The following is a 10,877-nucleotide window of genomic DNA, read 5'->3' on the forward strand; positions in this document are numbered from 1 at the left end:
CTTTCTTTCTTTCTTTCTTTCTTTCTTTCTTTCTTTCTTTCTTTCTAAAGTATATTCTGCTGGACACAACTCTAGTTGGTAGGTTTTTACAGAGAAGTCTCATGAAAATCTTACCTTCGTTTTAGATAACTAAGGTGTATTCCCCCACCTGGCTTCTTTTAATTCAAGATTTTCTGTGTCTTTGATTTTTCTGCAGTTTGGATATGATATGCCTAAGCGTAGATTTTTCTGGCATTTGTCTGCTTACTATTCTTTGAGCTTCCTGGTTGTGATTTGGTGTCATTTAATTTTGGAAAATTCTCAGGTATTATTACTCCATATATTCCTTCTTTCTTGTCCTTTTGTATCCCCATTACAAGTATGATTACAGTTTTACAATTGTTCTACAGTTCTTAGATACTCTGTTCTGTTTCATTCTTTTTTCTCTTTGCTTTTCAGTTTGGGGGATTTCTAGTGACATATCTTCAAGCTCACAGATTCTTTTCTCAACTGTGTCCAATCTACTGATGAGCCCATCAAAGGCATTATTTATTTCTTTAATGTTTTTTATTTCTAGCCACTTTCTTCGGATTCTTAGAGTTTCCATCTCTCTGTTACATTATCCATCCGTTCTTGCAGGTGGGTAATGTACGAGTTGTCCACTTTTTCCATTAGAGCCCTTGGCATGGTGATCATAGTTATTTTAAGTTCCCGATCTGATACTTCTAAAATTTCTGCCATATTGAGCCTGGCTCCGATGCTTGCTCTGTGTCTTCAAGCTGTGGGTTTTTGCCTTTTAGTATGCCTTGGTTTTTTTTTGTTTTTGTTTTTGTTTTTTTTTTAAAGCTGAACATGATGTACCGGGTAAAAGGAACTGAGGTAAATATGCCTTTAGCGTGAGGTTCTATGTTTATCTGTGTAGAAGTAAAGTTATATTTACCATCTGCTGAAGCTAAGGTGTTAAAGGCTAAAATTTCCTCTGGTGTCCTTGTATTTTTTCCCCCACACCGTTGTCTTTGGGTTTTCCCAGAGACTTCTGAAAAAAAGTCTGAGCCTTGCAGTTCTTGCCACTGTAATCCCTGGTTATTGTTCAGGAGCCATACATAACAACGTGGTGGTGAGGTATGGAGGAAGGCGAAGTGTCCCCTCCATCCTAGGATTCAGTCAGTCAGCTTTTAGCAAGCCAGTGCCTCAGGCTGCGCCCTTCACAACTGCTTCTTAGCCACTCCCCTACTCTCTGCTTAGGTGAGACTGGAAGGCTACTGGGAACTGGAGTTGGTTATTTCCCATCGCCTGTGTCTCTGAGGCTCTGGTAAAACCCAGAATGGCTACGCTTTAATAAAATCGTTTCCTTGAGGGCAGGGTTTTGTTAAGGGGAACAGAGTACTCTGGGCATATTTAAAAATGGTTTACTTTTTCCTTTCCCCTGAGGGAAACAGGCAGTTTTTCTCTGATCTTCAGGGAGCACCTGATAGGGCTCCTGAGAGTAAGCTCATGAAAATGTGGGGCCTCCCCCTTTAATTTTTAACTCTCAAGGTTGTACACACCAAGCCCCTGGCATGCTGATTTGTCAATGACAGTGTCAGTTTCTTGCCCTCCCCCTAGCACCCCCCTCACTGTCTCTAGCAGCTGCTTCTGATCCTGGTAAGCTGATTATATTCACCTCTCTCAAATTTGGGTTGTAGTAATTTGCCTTGTGATCTCAGTTTTCTTATGTATCTAAAAGAAAGTTGTTGATTTTCAGTTTTAGCTTCTGTCTTATTGTGAAGACAGGAGTGACAGCTTCCAAGCTGAAACCAGATGTCTCATGGAGATATTTTTCTAGTGTTTTTTTTTTCCTATGCCAGATAACGATACACATATTTCTATACATGTCTCTTGACACACATACGTGTGTATTTCTGTTACTTCAGAAGTAAAATACCTGGCCCTAAGCTATGCTCATTTTTAGATCTAGTGTACAATGTCAAACACACTGCACTCCCTCCTGTAGCAAGTGAGCGTTCTCATTGCACCACATCCTCACAAACACTTGGTATTGGCAGTCTTTTTACTCTTCAAGTATTTGGGAGGATGTTGGTATCTCACTATGATTTTAATTCAAATGTACATGATTATTAAGGAAGTTGAGCTCTATTTATTATTTTTAAAAGATTTTATTTATTATTCATGAGAGACACACACAGACACAGGCAGAGGGAGAAGCAGGCTCCATGCAGGGAGCCTGACATGGGACTTGATCCTGGGTCTCCAGGATCATACCCCAGGCGAAAGCAGCGCCAAACCGCTGAGCCACCTGGGCTGCCCTGAGCTCACTTTAATATCTTTTTTTATCAATTACATTTTCAGGTCTTCTACCCATTTTTCTATTAGATCGTCTTTTTCTTACTGACTTGCAGGAGTTATTTACATATTCTGAATGTGAGCCCTTTATCAGGTATATATATCGTATATATCTGTTTTCAACTTTTTACTCTCTTAATGGTGTCTTTTGATAGACACATACTCTTAATTTAAATGTTGTCTAATTTATCAAGCTCTTCCTTTATAGCTGTTGCTTTTTGTGATTTAAGAAATCTTTCCCTAACTAAGGGCACCTGGCTGGCTCTGTTGGAAGACCATGCAGCTCTTGATCTCAAGGTCATGAGTTCAAACCCCACATTGGGTGTAGAGATTTTTTTTTTATTATTTTTTAAGATTTTATTTATTTATTCATGAGAATACACAGGAAAGAGAGAGAGAGGCAGAGACACAGGCAGAGGGAGAAGCAGGCTCCATGCAGGGAGCCTGACGTGGGACTCGATCCTGGGTCTCCCAGATCAGGCCCTGGGTGAAGGCAGTGCTAAACCGCTGAGCCACCAGGCTGCCCATCTTTTAAAAATAAAACTAAAAAAAGAGCTAAGTTTAAAAAAAAAAAAAAAAAAGGAATCTTTCCCTAACTGCAGATCATAAAAATAATTTATTAAGGTTTACTTTTTACCATTCATATTTATTTATTTATTTATTTATTTATTTATTTATTTATTTATTTAAAGATTTTATTTATTTATTCATGATAGTCACAGAGAGAGAGAGAGGCAGCGACACAGGCAGAGGGAGAAGCAGACTCCATGTAGGGAGCCTGACGCGGGACTCGATTCCGGGTCTCGGGTCTCGAGGATCACGCCCTGGGCCAAAGGCGGGCGCCAAACCGCTGCGCCACCCAGGGATCCCACCATTCATATTTAAATGTACATTTCTATTGCAATTTATTTTTGTGAATGGTGAATAGTTTTAAGATTTAAAACTATTTTGTGAATAGTTTCAAGATTTAACTTTTGGGGCACCTGAGTGGCTCAGTCAGTTAAATGTCTGATTCTTGATTTCAGTTCAGGTCATGATCTCATGATCATGAGATCAAGCCCATGTCAGGCTCTGCTCTAGGCATGGAGCGTGCTTAGATTTATCTCTCCCTCTGCTCCCCCTGGCCCCACTTACATTCTCTCTCTTAAAAAAAAAATACCTTTTTATATGACTATCCAATTAACCTAGCAGCATTAATTTTTAATGCATTTTTATCAGTGATCTGAAATACTTTTGTCATAGCTCACATATCCCCATATGTGTTGGTTTGTTTTGGGGCTGTGATCTTTTCCATTGTTCTAATTTCTAGTCTTGTTTCAGTATCACTGCCTTAATTTTTATAGCTTTTATTAAATTTTTAATTTATAGAGTTGTCTCTCTTACTTATTTCTTCTTTAACAATGTCTTGGCTTTTCTTGGCCCTTTATATCTCATATACATTTTATTTTATTTATTTTATTTTATTTTATTTTTATTTTTAAAGATTTTATTTATTCATGAGAGACAGAGGGTGGGGGGGAAAGGCAGAGATACAGGCAGAGGGAGAAGTAGGCTCCAGCAGGGAGCCCGATGTGGGACTCTATCCCAGTACTCCAGGATCACAGCCTGAGCTGAAGGCAGATGCTTAACCACTGAGCCACCCAGGTGTCCCTCTTTCTCTGATTTTTATTATGGTGAGGTTTTGTATATGATTATGGTAGTATTGCTAACAAATTAGGAACAGTATTTCACGTAATCTTTTAAATGTTTAACATCTCTTGCAAGAAGCCACCCACCTGGATGGCTCAGTGGTTGGATGAGTGCCTGCCTTCGGCCCAGGGCGTGATCCTGGAGTCCCAGAATCGAGTCCCACATCACACTTCCTGCATGGAGCCTGCTTCTCCCTCTGCCTGCGTCTCTGCCTCTTTCTCTCTCGGTGTCTCTAATGTGTAAATAAATAAAATCTTTTAAAAAATAATAATAAAGCACATTTGTTAGTATAACCAGTCAAGATTGATTGGTCAATTTGGCATTTGATGGAAATCTCCATGTCCACAGAGGGATGGATGGGATCATTGACTATTTATGCAGAAATAAACTATGGCAAATTTTAAAAAACTCCCAGGGATCTATCTATAGATACCTTCTCATTGATCCTAGATTTATCAAAAATATTTTTAAATGCTTTATTTTTGGGGATAATCTACAAAAAAAAGAGAGAGAGAGAGAGAGAGAGAGAGAGAGAGAGAGAGATAAGCTTACTCCGCAGTTCCCCTTGCTTATTTTTGCTTTTCTTGCCTGTGCTTTTCATGTCAGATCCAAAAAGTATATTGCCAAGACCAATGTCAGGAACTTTCTCCCTATGCCATCTTCTAGGAATTTTATAGTTTCATATCTTACACAAGTCTTTAATCAATCTCAAGTTAATTTTTGTATGGTGTAAGATAAGGATATCTAGTTTTTAACAGTCTACTAAAGACTATCCTTTATTGTATATTCTTGGTGCCCTTGTCAAAAGTTAGTTGACCACATATGCATGGATTATTTATTGGATTTCCATTAGGTTCTAGTCTGCATCTTCTACATGACACTTATTTTTATAACCAAGTCATGTTATTTCTATGCCCAAAATCACAATAAGGAAATCCAGATATATAAATTTCTTTTTTTAAAGATTTTATTTATTTATTCATCAAATAAACACATATGGGGATATGTGAGCTATGACAAAAGTATTTCAGATCACACACACACACACACACACAGAGAGAGGGAGGGAGGGAGGCAGAGACACAGGCAGAGGGAGAAGCAGGCTCCATGCAGGGAGCCCGACGTGGGACTCGATCCCAGATCTCCAGATTCACACCCTGGGCAGAAGGCAGGCGCTAAACCACTGAGCCACCCAGGGATCCCCAGATATATAAATTTCTTGATGTCTCCTTATCAGCAGTCTCAGATTTACCAGAAACCAGAAACCTCAGAAATCCCCAGATATATAAATTTCTTGATGTCTCCTTATCAGCAGTCTCAGATTCACCAGAAAGGCTGATTTCACTTGGTTGATGTAAAATAACTACTGGGTGATAGTTTTAAGTTGTCCAGTGTTTTATGTATCGGTAAACTATAGAGTCACCTACCAGACTTGAATAATAATTGGCATTATTATGTTTAAGTAAGAAGATAGATGACCACAATAAAAGTAAATGTACCTTTAGGAAAATCTGTTCCTATCTTACAAATTTACTAGTATGACTACTTTCATTTCATTTCATTTCATTTCATTTCATTTCATTTCATTTCATTTCATTTCATTTCATTATAAGTATATTATTCTGAGACTAAATACTACAACCATTCTAACCAAACAGGTGTGAAGCAGCCCAGACACTCACTTTACCAATCAGTGTCCAAGGTTGAACTATCCATGAAGCATCTGAACAGAAGGGTTGCTTCTAGGCACATCCGAGTGCTGGTTCATTCCTAGAGGGACAGGGGGTCAGAATCATCTTTCTCACAACAAATTGCCCTGTGGCCCAATATGCTAGGGTGCTCATTTTCACTATTGGGGATTACAGTACTCTCTAAAGTGAGAGTTAAGGTGGGAGTGAACTGCTGTCAGAAAGTTTTACCAGGGCTATCTGTGAATGACTTTACTTTTAGGCCCCACATAGTGTGATTAGAGCCCTTGCTGTTCTTTTCTTTCCTTTCTCTTCCTCTGTCTCCTTAACTAACCTGGAAGAATTTAATTAACACATTAAGATTTCTTATACTCTAATACTCTAGAATTATACTGAACACATTAAACACTCATTAATTCACACTGCTTGTCCCACATTTCTAATTATTCCACTTGGACTAAATTGAAGTTTATTTTGCTCAGGAAAATTTTGTTATGGATAGCTCAAAGTGAAAGGTGGGGGGAAGGGGTACCAGGCTGGCTCAGTCAGTGGAGTATGTAACTCTTGATTTCAGGGATATAGGTTTGAGCCCCACATGGTGTGTAGAGATGACTTAAAAAAATAAGTAAAATCTTTTTTAAAAAGAGAAAGCAAAGGAATGATTGAAATATTGATGTGAACAAGCTGTTAATTTAATGTTTGTTTAAAAGTATTTATTTAAAAATCACCCAAAGAACTTCTGTTACATTGAATGAATAAATATTGTTAATCTTTGTGTTTTTTTTCAACAAATATTAACTGGTCACAGAAGCATGGAATCAAATATGACATGGTACTGTGTATTAACTTAAAAAATAAAGTATAACCTAAGAAATGTTTGGAGTGTTATTTTGCCACCCACTAAAGTATATGTACATATACACAGGCCAACATCCCTGATGAATATAGATGTGAAAATCTTGGGGGATCCCTGGGTGGCGCAGCAGTTTGGCGCCTGCCTTTGGCCCAGGGCATGATCCTGGAGACCCGGGATTGAATCCCACATCAGGCTCCCGGTGCATGGAACCTGCTTCTCCCTCTGCCTGTGTCTTTGCCTCCCTCTCTCTCTCTCTCTGTGACTATCATAAATAAATTAAAAAAAAAAAAAAAAAAAGGGAAAGGTTGTTAAAAAAAAAAAAGATGTGAAAATCTTTTTTTTTAAGATTTTATTTATTTATTCATAGAGACACAGAGAGAGAGAGGCAGAGACACAGGCAGAGGGAGAAGCAGGCTCCATGCAGAGAGCCTGATGTGGGACTCGATCCATGGTCTCCAGGATCACGCCCTGGGCTGCAGGAGGCACCAAACTGCTGCACCACCGTGGTTGCCCTAGATGTGAAAATCTTAACCAAGTATTAGCAAACCAAATTGAACAGCACATTAAAAGGATCATACACCTTAATCAAATGAGATTTTTTTCCTGGAATGCAAGGATAGTTCAATACACACAAATCAATAAATATGATACACCACATTAATAGGAGGAAAGACAAAAATCGTGTGATTATCTCAACAGATGCAGAAAAGCATTTGACAAAATTCAACATTTTTGCGTGATAGAAAACATGGAAACAACCTAAGTGTCCATCAACGAATGGATAATGTGATATATACAACTAAAACTAATATATATAAAAATTGCATTGAGGGATCCCTGGGTGGCACAGCGGTTTAGCACCTGCCTTTGGCCCAGGGCGCGATCCTGGAGACCTGGGATCGAATCCCACGTCGGGCTCCCGGTGCATGGAGCCTGCTTCTCCCTCTGCCTGTGTCTCTGCCTTTCTCTCTCTCTCTCTCTCTCTCTCTCTGTGACTATCATAAATAAATAAATTTTTAAAAATTAAAAAAATATATTTTAAAAAATTGCATTGAAATTGCAATATATATGGGACGCCTGGGTGGCTCAGTGGTTGAGCATCTGCCTTTGGTTCAGGGTGTAATCCCAGGTCTGGGGATCAAGTCCTGCATCAGGCTCCCTGCAAGGAGCCTGCTCCTCCCTCTGCCTATGTCTCTGCCTCTCTCTCTGTCTCTCATGAATAAATGAATGAGATCCTTTTTAAAAATTGCTAGTATGTATGTACATATATACATAAATATACATATATATACACATACACACACATATATATACTAGTCATAAGGAAATCCTCCCTTTTGTGGCAACATGGATGGACCTTTGAACCTTGAGGGCATTATACTAAGTGAAATAAGTCAGATAAAGACAAATACTGTATGATCTCACTTATGTGTGGAATCTAAAAACATGAACTGGAGAGAGTAGAATAGTGATTGCCAAGGGCTGAGTGGTAGAAGAAATGGAGAGATGTTGATCAGAGTACAAACTTTCAGTTACAAGATGAAGTTCTGGGTATCTAATGTATAGTGTAGTGACTATAATTAACAATATTGTATACTTGAAAAATAATATTGTATATTTGAAAGTTGCTATGAGAGTAGAGATTTAATGTTCTCACCATAAATACAACAAAACATGGTGAGGTAAAGGACTGTTAACTAACTATATTGTAGGGCAGCCCAGGTGGCTCAGTGGTTTAGCACTGCCTTCAGCCCAGGGCTGAAGGCCCTGGATCCTGGAGACATGGGATCGAGTCCCACATCAGGCTCCCTGCGTGGAGCCTGCTTCTCCCTCTGCCTGTGTCTCTGCCTCTCTCTCTCTCTCTCTCTCTCATGAATAAATACAAAATCTTAAAAAAAACTATATTGTGGTAAACAAGTTGCAATAAATACATATATCAAATAATCACATTGTACATCTTAAATTTACACAATGATACACAGCAATTATTTCTCAATAAACATGAAAATTGGAAATCACCATGTAGTCATTAATAAACAACCTGTACAGAGATGTTTATAGCAGCTTTATTTATAACTCAAAACTTGGAAGAACCAAGATGTACATGAATGGGTAAACTGATGTAATCCTGATAATGGAATATTATGCAGCATTAAAAAACGAGATACAGAGCCATAAAAGGAAATGTAGGAACTATAAATTCATATTACTAACTTAAGCCAATCTGAAGAGGGTACATATAATATGATTCTATGATATTCTGGAAAAGGCAAAACTATGGAGACCCTAAAAAGATTAGTGGTTCCCAGGGGTTTGGAGGAGGGATGAATAGGCAGATCACAGTGGACTTGCAAGGCAGTAAAACTACTCTGTAGAATAGTATAATGTATACATTCATTCTGTATTTGTCCAAATTCATAAAATGTACAATACCAAGAGTGAACCCTAATGTGAACTATAGGCATTGGGTTTATTGGGAACAATGTACCACTCTGGTGAGAGATGTTGATAATCAGGGTGCTATATACTATGGTGGCAGGGGATGTATAGGAAATCACTATACCCTTCTCTCAATTTTACTTGAACCTAAAACTAATAAAGGTGGGGTTTTTTTTGTTTTTTTTTTTTTTTAAAGGTGGGGTTTTTTTTGTTTTAATTGGCCTGCCACAAAATCAGTTTCAAAGAGTGACAAAAGTCTCCTAATTTGGAAATGCACTGAAGATTAGAATGGAGAAAACAATTTATAGTAAATTTATAGTAAAGCAGAAATTTACATGCTGTTTTTCCAAAGTACTTTAATGATTTTTGAAGAGGCCATGGGAGCCCAAACAGGGACAAAGCAACTGCCCCTAAACATTCATACAGGGGAGAAAAATGACTCATTTTTAAAATTTAGAATTCAAAACATCATCAGAAATGGGCAGTCAGGGCACCTGGGTGGCTCAGTGGTTGAGCATTGGCCTTCGGCTCAGGTCATGACCCTGGCGTCCTGGGATCCAGTGCCCACACTGGGCTCCCAATAGGGAGCCTGTCTCTCCCTCTGCCTATCTATGTCTCTACCTCTCTCTCTTTATTCTTTCAGGAATAAATAACATCTTAAAAAAGGTGGGGGGCAGTCAAATTAGACAGGATATTCTCAGTTTCTTTCCAAATGAACTATTTCCAATCTAGCTTTGATTTCATAATTTCAAATTATCTATGTGCTTAAAAATAATTGTCCTTGAGAAAGGGAGGTTTGACTTATGATGACATCCAATGTGCTCTAGAGTGTTCAAAAATAATGTTTTGGACATAGCATATAATGAGTTTACATACACAAAGACCTGATTGACAAATAAGCTGGTCTACCAAAAAGCAAACAAACAAAAACAAACCCTGCTGTTTTGGAGAGCTAGAAACTCATCCATACAAGTCAAAAAAACCTAATAAGCAAAATCCATGCTGAAAGGCTTTAGTTGAGACCATATTTAGCTTGATGTTATCACATTGGAATAACACCAAGAATCAGAGTAATTGTCGGCTGATAGCAGGGAAACAAATCAGTGATATCATCTTTGACTGAGTTTTATCACTATACAATCTTTAATGCTAAAGATTGCAGTCCACTCGAGTATTATTGGAAAAGAAAACTTAGAGTAAAAATATCCCGCGTACTGGAACAGAAAGAGGTTATCATTACATTTATTAAATATAGAATATTAAAAAAATAAATATAGAATATTAACTAAGTCTTATTGCATTTATTATGTTCTTTTTTAAAAAACACTTTTTATTTATTCATGAGAGACAGAGAGAGGCAGAGACACATAGGCAGAGGGAGAAGCAGGCTCCAAGCAGGGAGCCCGACGCGGGACTCGATTCAGGTCTCACACCCTGGGCCCAAGGCAAGCGCTGAACCGCTGAGCCCCCGGGGCTGCCATATTCTAGTCTTTTACAAAGTCTTACACTTATGTATCTCAAGAATATGCAACAATTAACCTACAAAATATAAACATCCAATAGGGTTTAAAAAGTAGTTCAAATTGCTCTATCAGAGGACAAAGAAACAAAGTGTTGTTATACATTTTCTCTATTTTCTACTAGTACTACTGAACACTATTGCCACTGTGAACGATTCCTATTGTGGTTTTGTTCAAACAATAGCATTTATGTAACAGGAAAGTAAATGTTACAGAATGGATGTAATTTCAAATAAACACCCACTTTTCATATTTTTATGTTGAAATAGTAACTCTGTGTATAATCCTAACGTGCGCGCTGCGTCCCGTGACGGCTCTGGAAGCCTGTCCGCGCCAGCCCTGCCCGGGACCCCAGACCAGGAG

The sequence above is a fragment of the Canis lupus genome, chromosome 20, assembly GCF_003254725.2.
Source record: "Canis lupus dingo isolate Sandy chromosome 20, ASM325472v2, whole genome shotgun sequence".
NCBI classification, from domain to species: Eukaryota; Metazoa; Chordata; class Mammalia; order Carnivora; family Canidae; genus Canis; species Canis lupus.